This window comes from Poecilia mexicana, unplaced genomic scaffold, assembly GCF_051168715.1.
Source record: "Poecilia mexicana isolate PSO_F unplaced genomic scaffold, ASM5116871v1 scaffold_4, whole genome shotgun sequence".
Classification (NCBI taxonomy): Eukaryota; Metazoa; Chordata; class Actinopteri; order Cyprinodontiformes; family Poeciliidae; genus Poecilia; species Poecilia mexicana.
The window spans coordinates 16954288-16967904 of record NW_028263373.1 but is presented as its reverse complement, the minus strand read 5'-3'; the positions used below and the strand labels follow the sequence as shown (position 1 = coordinate 16967904).

General features: G+C 35.2%; 1 long non-coding RNA gene across 2 annotated transcripts in view; it reads left to right on the top strand.

The window, feature by feature from the left end:
* Positions 1-7785, top strand: part of LOC148159960 (uncharacterized) — a 28085-nt gene extending 20300 nt beyond the window's left edge. For both annotated transcript variants that reach the window (XR_015762764.1, XR_015762765.1), the window contains exon 3: positions 7698-7785. This is a non-coding gene — a long non-coding RNA (uncharacterized LOC148159960). The remainder of the gene's footprint in view (positions 1-7697) is intronic.
* The last annotated feature ends 5832 nt before the right edge of the window (positions 7786-13617 follow it).

The window sequence follows — 13617 nt, the reverse complement described above, 5'->3', positions numbered from 1 at the left end:
GATCATATTCATTTTACATTCCTTCTGTATAAATACTTGTCTCTGCAAAAAAAAAAAAAAAAAAAAAGGGTGTTTGTGTGCATTCACAATTTATGGATGTGCCTTCTGCTGTATTCTGTGTCACACAAACATTCAAAGTGGTAACTTATTCTCACACAATCAGATTACTTTTTTAAAGCATTCTGTCTAGTTTTAGAAAATAGTAAATGTTGAAAAAAGCTCAAAACATTCAAGTCTTCTGTCAACCTACTATGGTATATTATTCTCAAACATTTGCAGTACATTTAATTTTAAGACAGACATTAATATTGAAATGCAAGTGTTGCATGACTCAAATGGAGTCAAAAAAAGAAAGTAAAATTGTCACCTTTATAAAATTTGTACAATTTAAATTCCTTCCCTGGTCCAGTTTACTTCTGATCCATCGTAAGTACTGCATTATGATCAAACCGACCCAACCTCAAGGAAATTTACAAGCTCAAGAAACACAGGCAGCTCTCTCGTTCTGTATCACCTTTCTTCTAAATCCTGAATATCAGAGCCCATGATCAACTGAAATCTAATTAGGGGTAGCAGCAGTATCATTTCCCTTGTGTTTTTCTTCTTCCCCTCCTGGCTAGAATTAGATCAGAATTCAGTCCTGTCCTCTCCCACCAAGTGAACCCTAACAGTCCTTTCCAGACTTCCAGATTAAATTACAGATCTTCACACTCCTGGAAACCCCTCCCCACCCTCTGCCGACGCTCCGTCTCTCCCATGCAGATGTGACACTTTCCAGAGACTGCGTTTTCTCATAACACATCTACACTGTTGGGGATGGAGACGAAGGATAAACAGGAGGAAAGGAAATGTCTCTCCAGTTTGGAAAAGACAAGTCAGTCTCAGATATTAGAGAAAATACTTTTTCATTTATTCCATTAGTTTTTCCTAATACAAAACTTAAAACCTAGTACAAAAACCTAAGTAGGCTGTAACATTTTTTTCATGTATATCAACAATAAAAATTCTCAAGAATTTATGCAATGAAGCTTCAAAACACTCTTCCAGTGGTTATTTGTCTAGTGTAACATAAATAAAACAAAAATGGAACTCATTTTTTGTATTATAAGATGTTTTGTGTAAAAATATAAATAAATGTGATACACAACACAAAAGAATTCAAGTCCTTTGAATTTCTTCACCTTTTGTCACACTACAATCTCAGCATTCAAGTTATTTGAGGATTTTTTTGTGATAATTCAGCAAAGAGCATATTTTTGGAAGTAAAAAAGATAATTCATAATTTGTACAAACAAAAATCTGAACAGTTTGTATTCAGATCCCTTTCACTATAATACCCTTAAATAAAATGTAGTGAAACCAATTTCCTTAAAAAAGTTGAGTTGATCAGTAAAAGGAGTCCATCTGTGTGTAATTTAATCTCAGTATAAATACTGCTTTTCTGTGATGGCTTTGGGGTTTTTTTGGAAAACATTTGTGAACAAACAGTGTCATAAAGACAAAGACACACAGAAGATAGATCAGAGACTAAACTGTGGATACGTTTAAATCAGAGTTAAATTACAAAACAATTTCCCAAACTTTGAGCATCATTTTGGACAGTGTTAAATTAATCATGGGACAATGGAAAAAGTATGACTCAATGGCACATCCACCAAGTCATGCGTTCCCACTATGGGTAAGGAGAGTTTAATCAGAGAAACATCTCAAAAGCCTTTTGTAACAATAGAGAAGTGACTACCATGGCTCAACAGCAGGAATCTGTTGACAGTAAGACTATCAATAATGCACTCCACAAATCTGGACTTTGTGGAATTGCAGCAAGATGAATCCCATTGTTTAAAGAAAGTCATGAGAAATCCTGCTTGGTTTTTGCCACAAGACATCTGGGGGGAACACAGCAAAATATGGATGAACTGCACTTTTCTGGAAAATCAAAGCAGAGGTGGAATAAAAAGAAAAGCTGAAATAATAATAATAAAAAAACCTGTTAGAGTCTGCAACAGACTAGATGCTCCTCTAGCTCAACAATAAAACACAACCAAGGCTGCAATTTAATAGATTAAATTAAATCATAGTGATATGTTTGAATTGCCTAGCTGAAGTTAAAATTCAGAAGCTGTTCTGAATTTGAAATTGCTGTTCAATCCAGTATGACTCAGCTTAAGCTGTTTTGGTAGAAGCAAACCCCAAAGAAGTGTATTTGTAGAGAACTTGGTTCTACAAAGTACCGACTCAGGATGACTGAACGCAAATGTGTGGTAAACATTTTGTCAAAATTCTGAAAATCATTTATGTTTTCCCACCAGTTCAAAATTAGGCGCCCCATTGAGTTGGTCCATCATGTAAAATCCCAGTAGAAATACCACAGACAGAAACACCACAGTCCCTCCTGACATCATGCATTAAGTTTTTGGCAGTGCCCTAAATCATTGATCTTTTGCAAACACAAAGAGGTGTCTGAAAATACAGTTGGAAAAAAAAAACAACAAAAAAAAAAAAAACATTGAAGTGGTTTCATATGTTTAAAGCGTCGTTCATATTGCCTGGAGGATGATCTTAGAGAAACCGGCTAAAGAGGAGGATGGATTACTACCATGTGGTATTCATCTGACAGGAGAGGCATGCTTAGCATCATTTACAGTATTACCCGTCTGTAGGGCTGCTGTTTTACCTCTCATACTCGGAGACACACCGACTCTCTCTCTCACTTGTACCGTTTCCTCCACGTGCCTATACAGACAGCTATCCTTTTTGCTCTGCTTCCCTTCCACCCTGAGATATGCGAAAAGTTCAGGATATGATCAGGAAAACGGGATTTATGCAAGCCAGATGAGCTAAATCTCACTCGTGAAGAACAGTCTTAAAACTATAAATAGTGCATCCACCTCCAACTTCACCATGCTCACGCATACACACACACACATATGTGCTCACACACTCTTTTTAACCTAACTAATGCATTCAGGGAAGACAAAATTCTTTAAACATCTTACCTCAAAGTGATGTTGATGAATGGTTGTGTTTGTGCAGAGTACCCTGCAGATCGTTCATTCATACATATTCATACGGCATCTAATGAAATATATATGTGGTATGCATACACAAGAGCTTCTCTTAGATGCAGCTACTTGCAGACTTGAATATATTTTCCTGTGATTAGAATTAAGACTACCTTAGTTAGAAATGTGTTTAAAGGAGTGATAGAAGGAGAAGAGAGCTCAATTTAAATGATTACTCTCCTAACCTTCTGTTGCTTTACTAAGGTTGTCTGGATGCAGCGAGAGAAAAGTTTTCTGCTCTGAAAAATTAATTTCAAAAATTCTAAAATTAATACATTTTAACTGACAATTTTTGACTGCCCATATGGAAAGCGTTGCATTCTGGCGTCGTTTGTGCACAATGTCAGAATGCTACCTCACTTTGACAAAGCCAGAATGCTCATTTTTACCAAATATAATATTATTAAGATGTTGGGATTCAAACGTTTCATAAATAAGTGCAACATGCACAACATATAATCTAGACAAGATTACATTTGGTTTGGGTATGCACTCAGGGCAACTTTTAGTCACAAATTCCCATGAGGAGTAAAGCAATGTAAACAAATTATGAACAATTAGGTATATTATATTTAATAAAAACACAACATAACAGACCTCAGTCTATGGGACTGTAAGGTTGTGTGTCTGATCAGGTGAAGCGCATACTACAGGGGACTGTGCTCTCAGCATTGATTTTCACTCATTCAGACTTTCTGTACAAATCACATTCAATTCAATCTAACTTTAATTGAATACAATACACCACCGATTTATAACAAATGTCTCAAAGCACTTTACAAAACAAGCATATACAATTTGGAAATATGCAGTCAATTAAATCCAATCACATAAACTGCCTGGAAGTCAATCACTTGCATTCCAGTGCACAAAATATGCATTGAAATTATGCAGTAAAATGATGATTTGACTATGCCAGTTGGTAAAAAGGTCCTACCTGTCCATAACGTTAACTATTTAGAATAAATCTCCTAAGACAGTTTGTAATTGTCTAATGTGTCTGATTCCATTTGTGGATTGAATTGGACTGAATTTGATTGAATTAAACTCAACTCAATAAATGTCTTTTAACAAGGCATGTCATCTATACAAACTTTGGCTGGAAGAAAAAATACTTGGAAAACCAAGTGGAATTCAGTGAATTATTATTATGTTATTTTTTGTTTCATTAAAACTTTCTAAAGTAGCTACCTGCTGTTGCTCAATACCTTTAATAGCAGAGAGACATCAGTCTCGACATTAAATAAGTTTGTTGCATTTTGTATTAGTGAGTATACTTTACAAGGGCTAACAGTAGCTGTCACCGATCTTAGACCATTTGTTAAATCACAGTTATTTTCAGTGTAAGAAATGGGATGTTGATAAACAATCTCCAAAAGTTTTGCACATAGTGTGACGTGTATTGTGTACAATTCAATAAAAAAATTTAAATTGAGGTAAAAAATAAGGTTGCAATAACCTTACTGGATAAATGTGCACAACCCTAAAATCATATTTTGTAATGTACACGTAGATGCAATTTCATCATTCGAGATGAGACAAAAATGGGTCAGGAAGTCTGCCAAAAATCTGACAGTAACACTAAAAAGAGCAGCAGGAAATCCTGTTTAGTTCTGCTTGTTTTCTCCTTCTGACAACAGCCTCCTGTATTCTCCAGATGTCTGAACAGAGGAGTAGGGAGACAGAGGACTCTTCTTCCAATGAACACATCCAGGCTCGGCAAAACTTTTTCAAAGTTTTGTGGTATGAGGTTTTGGGCAGCAATTCCAAAGATCATTTCTGCATAAAAACAACACGATACTTAACAAAAATAAATAAATAAATAAAAAAAAAAAAATAATAATAATAATAATAATAACAATGAAACCCATTGGGAAGCATGGTGGAGGCAGTATAATGCTCTAAAGGAAATTTTTTCAAGGAGAACTAGACTTTTACTCAAGGGGGATAACTCATGAACTAAATGTGAGCCTTTTTTTGAACAAAAACCTTGAAATGTCTGCTGAAAAGATAACAAAGAAGAGGCATTTTATTGCTCAGATTTACCCGGGACAGGGTAAGCTTAATTGAACTAACTCAGAGGTGAAGCAGAGGAGGAACTAACATTTAGCAATTATTTGTAATATTTATGGTTTGTTTGCTATTGTAAAAAAAGTATTACAAGTCCTAAGAAAGACTTTGGAAACTTGCAGACTGCAGGAAGTGATGATATTTCATATATTTGAAAAAAAAAAAAAAGTTTTTTCTTTTTCTTCTTGTATTCATCCATCTATTAGTTTATTCATGTTTACAAAATTATGTGGCAGCCAACTAAACTTAAAAGGTATTTGGACAAGATAAGTTCAAACAACTGATCAAGGAAGAAATGATCATTTTTGTCAGTGTCTTTTCAATACACAGAGGAAGTAGTTTGCATTGTAAAATAAACTTTTAACCTAGCTAAAGAGACAACTTCACATCTGCCTCTTTCTTTATTCAGGTGTGAAGTAACCATGGTCTCAACTGAGCAGGCAGTTTGGATTCCAACTTCAGACCTTAGCAATTTGATCAAGGTCTTATGGATAATGTCCGACATTCCTGAAGTTACTTTTAACACTTTTTGGCTTTGATTTATGCCCAGATACGCTCAATCAAACATCTTCTGTTGGCACAAGAGAAACTTAATCGTACACCCAGCAGATTCTCTATACGGTGGTAAGAGCTATTAAAATAGATTGGTCCTCCTCCACCCAAAAGCTGGATCTTAAACTGCTCTCAGACACACTCCAAGGCCATTGACTGAAATAATAAGGCAAAAATCAGCAAACATATACAACATCCATATAAGCTGACCTTGTGACCAGTCAGAAAAAAATAGTAGAATGAACACTCTTTGCAAAACTCAAACTCAGCTCAGATTCTTTATCTGTGAGGTATTTTCTTGCAGAACACAGTATAAAGTACAGAAATTAAGGATATGTGTGTCCAAAATTGCTTTGGAACGACTATGTAAGTTTAAGACTTCCTGTTTATTCAATTAAAAATGATTTTTTTTAATATATATGAACATTTTTGTTTCTGCAAAAACTTTTATTTCATGTTGCTTTTTTGCGACTATAAATATAAATCAAACATGAGCCAGATGTGTTCTGGCTTGACTGCAGATTAAGTTGGTGCAGTAGCTGTAGCTACATGAGCAAGCTAAATATTGAGGTAGCAACCTCAACATTTAGTTAGCAAGTTAAATATTTAGATCTGGTGTAAATATTTAGTTTGGACAATAAATATTTACTTTGGAACTAAATATGTATTTTACAAACTAAATATTTAATTTGGAGCTGAATATTTAATTTGCACGTTGCTAAATATTTAGCCTGGACATGATCACTGGACATGTCTCCAGGAATCAAGATTTTTATGTTGTGTTTGTAGTCATGGTATTGTTTTCTGTGTGACCTTGCAGTCCATGTTTGTAAAGAACTTGCTTCATTGTGGACAACAATACTCTCTTAAGAACTTAAGGCAACATTTTGGCAAGGTCTTTTGCTGTATTTTTTGGCACATATATTTTTCGCGAAAACACTTTAGAGAGACAGGTTCAGTGTCCCAGAGATGAACAATAATGATCGCTTGACATTCCTGCAGCATCTGAACAGAAAAACACAGCAACGAAAGGCATCTGCCAACTGTACTCAACAATAAACCAGTATGATTTCTTGGTTGATTTCTTTTCAATTTAATCGTGATAGCACGCAAAGAAACATTGCATTTACTATCCACAGATGAGCCTCCATTTAACTCAAATGTTTTAAATTAAGTCATTAGCTTAGCAAACTATGAAATCATCATATCGGCTTTCCCTAATTGTCTAATGTAGGAATCCTGCTGTATCAAAACTAATGAATTTGAATGAAATAATAAAAAAAATATCTCATTATTGGACTTAGAAAAAAAAAATCATACTTTTTGTCATTCCAACTGGCCTAAAATGAAAACAGTCCAATCAAATTTAATGCCAGTGAAAAAATACAAAATGTATCTTTCTCTACAGAATACATCTGGTTTCAGCTGTTGGTGCCATGCTACTTCGCTTTCAAACATATATTCCTCTAAGCATGAATACTGCAGGTATTTGTTGATTTTCTGTGAATTTCCGAGATTGCGGACTCAAGAAAAACCAGAGAGACTGAGTGGAATGAAAACACTTCCTGCAGAACTGAACTGAACCTTTGAGACACACAGTAGCATAGCCCTTTTTGTAATTATGCCTAAATGCTCTGGAATGATTACCCAATTATAAACCAATTGTCCCCCAAGTCCTTATGACCTCAGAGGTCAGTGTTTTGTCTGCAAAAACAGTATTGCAAAAAACAAACTTTTTAACAAGGCTGAGTGCAAAGATTTTCTCTCTGCATGCTGAAGGCATCACATGGAAATATCCTTCCCTGACAATCACCAATCTAGCTCAACTTTCCTTGACCATACACACAGAGTCCATAATAACTCAGGAAGAATGGGCGCTTTGCTGTAAATCTATAACATTGAGCACTTACACTCAATCGAACAGTAGAGACTGAGGACTTCTAGTTGTCCAATACACCCTCCCTACTGATCCAAATCTCTTTCCTAATAGTTTCCCCTATTTTTCCCAACCAGCTGTGTCTCAGATCCTCTCATTGCTTCAAATCCTGATCCAAGCAGCCCTGATAGCCTGTGGAGTGAGGAGCGAGGTAATCTGACTTGCCTCAGGGTGAGTAGAGTACAGTGCCATGTTGAGCTGTGGATAAGGTTTAAGGGGAGTGACATAGGCAATTGGTTTTCATTTTGTCTGTAGCTTTACATCTATAATTACTGTTGTTAATAACACATTAATAAGGTAGTTGTGTTGCATGTTGCATATTTACTGAATCTTGGTGTGTTTTTGAAAGAGAAAGGCCTTACACGTCACACCCTAAGCTATGAAAACAGTATATTCTATGCACTGCGGTTCTGTTTGCATTGATGTTTTATGGAAACAAAAACAGAGTCAATGCCTGTTACTAAACTACTTGTTTTTAATACAAATAATTGAGAGTTTGTATCAGTGGATTTTGACTTCAACCCAAATGCTGACAGTAGTTTTAGCCTTCAGGAAGAGTAATAATTTTCTTTGGCTCAGGTTATGTCAAGCTGGTAAAAGTTTTCACTTTCCCTCTTCCTTTCTCCCTCCCTTCACTTCTTTTTTCTCACTCCCTAACAGCATAAGTCGGAAATTCCTATTTTGCTTGGTCACCCAGGATTTATTGGACACTGGCTCTTTTCTTAGGTTGTGGTTCTCAGCAGGTTAGCATTCAGAAATACTGCTGATGAGTAATGGCTTCTGTCAGGAAGGTGGCTGTTTTTCATTCCTTGATATGCACTTCGTTACATCTCAAACACCGTATGCTGCCGCTGGCCTTTAACCCCATATGCACTCCAGAGTATTGTGGGTGCAAATACTCAGCTGCTTGAATTTGGCTCATTCTTACCCACTTAAAGGAAAAAAAAAACATATCACAAGAAGTATTGAGTAAATATTCTTCGACCAAATAATTAGGCACAAAAAGAAGCACATATAAAATAAAATGGTGTCCTGCAAAAGTAATTATATCTGTATTTGTCCTTTCTCTTGATACAATCACAAACTGAATAATTTATTTGTAAATTTTTGCAGCACAACAAAACAAAAAATTGTGAAATAGAATAATGTAATGGTTTTGAACAAAACCCAAACAGCGTGAAAAACTTTGATTTGAATGGATGTTGGCCATATCAACAACTGCCACCGCTTTAATTGAAATCCAAATGAGGATCTCTGTCAAGTCTTAAAATTAACTGTTTACATACATTCTCCTTTCAATATTACTGCATTTCAGGTATGTTAAAAAGACAAATGGTGAAATTGTAGGTTGCTTTCTTTTCTGTGCAAATCTAATGAAAACAGATCCTGGAATTTAAGCCTGAAATACTTTTGCAAAGCACTGGAAAATATATTTGTTGATACATACTTCAAAATTAGTATGGTACTTCCGCATTTATATTCAGAAGTATGTGAGACTGATGCCTGAGAAAATCATGTTTATCATAATTAAAACAAAAAATAAGTCAATTAATCTCATCCTCCGCTATCAGCTGTCATTAGAGAGTGAATCATTTGCTGCCGCTAAATGTGTATCACAAATGCTTTTAATTGAATAGACTAATTAAAAGTGTTTTGTAGAGTAAGCCCTCCACTGCTAATGAGTTAGCCCTAAATGGCTCAATTAAATCAAATTGACAGTTTCAAACTCTCCTTGGCATTTACCTACATCCTTGCAGAACACATATCTCAATTTTTCATGTTAATAGAGCTCATGAGTATGATTAAGAAACTGTTTTCCATTTGTGCTGAGCGCGCAAACCAAAGTAATTTCTTCAAGTCAGCTTAAAAGCATTTGCATGCAACATGTTTCTCGATGACGTGAATTATGTACTTCTCGGCCCACATTGGCTCAGCTGACAGCCAACGCATGTGGCGACAGCTACAAGTAATTTACTTGTGGCTCTTTCACTTGAGAGCATTTGGACAAACTTGCGATCCCTCCCATTCACACAGCAAAGCATACACGCACCATCACCTTCATCATGTACAAAGCCTTCAGCGCTGCAGTGCTGACAAGCAAGGGGCACACATGAGCGGGGAGGTTTCGGCTTCTCTAATTAATAAACAGCACAACTTCAAAGACGCGGGCTTGTCAGAGAGACGCCCACACTAGCAAGAGCAGTTTGCCAGATAGCAATTTGACATGGCAACATATCTTAAAATTATTATTTCAGTATTTTTCACAAACTATCTTTAAAAGATTGGTAGAATTTGTCCAAAATCAGAAATCCAAACAGGAAATTAATATGCACATGTTTAAAAAGGCATTATTGACATTTTCCTGTTTGCACATTGTCTGTCATTAAATAAAATATTACATTTCTTCTTTAATTGAAGACAGTTGTCATAAATCTACATGTTGCAGTGTTGTTAAAAATGAACTTGCTTTAATTAAAACATGGTGTTTCTTGCTATGTCAACACTGAAATTTGCTTCAGATAATTAGGTTGCGCATACAAAAAATCAGTAATGAAGTATATGTTCAATCAACAAATGTTTTACTCTTGTTCTATACAATGTTGTTTTTTGTGATGTTCATTAACCCCACATTCAGTTACTGTTTTAATAGTTGCATACTTATTAGTTTACGTCTTTGAAGTTTCCTCCACTTTAGCTTCTTCGGTTATACAATACTATATTCCACTGAGGCTATCAAGTTGCTCCGCAGTGCTCTCTGCTAACAAAGGTTAAATACAGTCCACTAAGGTGGTTTGGATTAAAAGTGAGGGTAAAAAGGTAACATTAAGTTTTTGTCAGTGAAGACATTTTGACAGTCTTTCCAACAATGTGACTGTTTTTCCTACTTTTTTTTTTTTTTTTTCCTTCAAATCTGAGATACACACTGTCCAGGAAAGTAAGAATCAAATTTGCAGGGATGTCTAACAAGTGAAACAAAACCATAATAAAAAAAATACCTTTCATAAATTTTTTGCATGTTGGATTGCAGAGCAATCAGTGCTGGTCTCTAAATATTTTATACCAGCCTTGACATTTGCATGGAACCCAAAACATTTCACAACCCTGATTCTATTTCTTACATTTTTTACCTATCTCTTCATATTATATGTAATGACTCCCATTCCCAGGGCAAAAGGCATCCAAAAAAGTATGATGGGAGCTGCTAATGGCACGAACATTAAAACCAGCCAGTATTTAGCCCCTGTGCATGGACGCATGTCTCAGTTTCCCTCCCAGTCTAACCAGCACTGCCTCGGGCTCTTGCACTCATTGAATATGTTAGAGGTGCTGACAGAGACACAGTTAAAGATAACTGACCAGGTTTGTCTTTCTCTTTTGTCTAATGATGAGTCTGATTTCACTGCTGGCTGTGAAGAGCATTTATTGCACGAAGAAGCATGTGTGTTAAGTTCTGACATGTTTGTAGTTTTCAGTTCCAGGTTGTCATTTTCCTAACAATGCAATATCTAAACTTAAAATTTAAAGTAATGTCCAATTCAAATTTGTATTATTATTTTTATTATTATAAATTTTCAATTCACATCTTTAAGTTGGAATGAATATATATATATATATATATATATATATATATATATATATATATATATATATGTATATGTATATATAATTTTTTTTTTTTTTTTTTTTAATTAGGCATGTTTTTAGAGATCACACCAGAGTTTAATTTACCATGGTAAATAATTTTTTCTGGAGTTAAAGGATCACTGCCAAATTTAAGAATTGCGTGTGATCACAGTCCCCTCACCCCACCACACCACACCTCCACCCGAAAAAGTGACAAGCAAGGGACAGAAACATATTGAAAAACAGACGTCATGCTACAGAGACAAAAAGCGAGGCAAAAATAAATATATCTGAAAAAAGGGATAAAGGAGTATTTTTTGTAGTGCGAGAGAAATTAGGTGAAAAGTACAAAGAAAAGAACAACTGTTGACAGTTGGGAAATGAAACGATAACAGAGAAAAACGATGGTGGGACTGAGGGCTGGCGTCCCAAATATCCCACCAGATGTTCACCGATGCAGAGGAATTCTTCTCCATATTAACCTAGCTGTATTGTTACAGATGTGTCTCCATTGGCCTGATTTACATGCAGGCACCAAGCAGGTTGGACTAGCCTTTCTGGACCCATTTCAATCTAAATGTCACAGGAGGCAAGAGGGAGCTGTAGAAGAAGTGGCAAACTGAGTAGTGGGAAAAGATTGGACAGAAAAGTGGGCACCATATTGTGTCATAATAATGATTCTATTCCAAGCAGCTGGCCTTTGGAACAAATTTAACCGGCTGTTTTGGAAAGCTGAAAGAAAAAAAGCCGAAGAAATGTGTGCTTGGTTTTCAGTGCTTCTGTCCAAAGGTTTTGCGCTGGAAGGGATATCAGGCTGAATTAAAACTAAGTCGCTCTGTAACAGTTTCCAAAGGAACAGAAATAATTAAAAATTGCTTCAATCACAGGAGATCATCCTTTTAAAATTATCTGCACACATTTATGGATTATTAAGCGTGCCTATGAACTAAGTTGCAAAGGCAGATATTGCACTTTAAGGGGTTTGTCCACTTGGGCATAATGTTTTTGGTGGAGTTAGAGTGAAAATCCTAAATTTATGGATGGGACTGAAAGTCCTGCCTTCAGTTGACCGCTGAGTAACTGCAAAGAAAAAAAATTGAGAGTGAATATCTTGCTTGAGGATATGTCAACCACAGTTTGCTGAAATGGGGAGGAAAGTTCATCAGGAAACTAAATTTTCCAAACTCTTCTGGAAATCTTTGACAGATTTATGAGGCAGTGGTACCTTTTTTTTTTTTTTTTTTTTTTTTTTTGCTTTTGGGAGGATGGGATGAACTTGAAGACGCTGACTCAACAACTTGTATATAAAGAAGTCCAGGGTGGAAATTATGAAAAAAATGTATGTGAGTATATTTTATATTTTGAAAAACAAAACATGGGCATGGTTCAAGCAAATCAATATGTTTGTGGTCAAAGCATTATTTGGTAGGTTGTACTTCTTGGTTACTTTACTTAAAGAATAATTGTTTTCTACGAAAAACTTAACAGAGACCATGTTTTTATTTTAATTTTAAATTATTATTTTTTTTACTTTAGGTAATCAAACACTTTATCAGTCATTGTTAGTATTTATGCTCCATTGACAGTAACTTTTTACATTTTGATTTGTTGGCCAAAATTTACAAAGGTTTTCTTTAAGAGTTTAAACTGCTGATTATCTACAGTTTAATAAATGGATGTTCAAGTTAATGTGACAAAATTAGAGCCAGGGACTTTAATTTTGATGAGTTAATTGTATAAATTTTAACGTGTTTGAATTTTTATGCAATTAACTGCATTTTCTCTCATCCAAAGGCATGAGCCGGAGCCTTTGCTTGTAAATCTAACACACAGTGTCTACAAACAACAGTGTAGGACGACAAAACCACTTTTCTTGGCCCACTGGGGTTAAAGTCTTAAATTTAAAAAATAATCTGAGGAGACGTTGGAAAAGACGATTGTTGTGTGCAAGTTGTGCAAAAAGGAGTTGGCCTACCATCAAAGCTTTTCAAGCCTAAAATACCATCTCAATGCTAAACATGTCGCAGCAAGAACAGACTTCCCTAAGTTAATCTCAGTGTCCACAGTTCACATTTCTAAAGAAGTATTTTTTCAAGAAAGTTAAACAAATTATCAAAAACTTAATGGATATAACAGCATTTTGCACCAATCTGATTGCCGATTTATCTAAATAACAGATTCAAAACAATAAATATCTTTGTTGTGGAGCTCATATGTCTGTTTATTCAACAATTTTGCAGTCAAAAGGCTTCTTGAATTGAATGTTTTTTTTTTTTAAATAAAAAAAATAACATCAATTCTGAATTACTATTTACAGACCGCGTAATTCACTTGATTAAAAATTATGATTATGATTGAGATAAAAAGTTATTT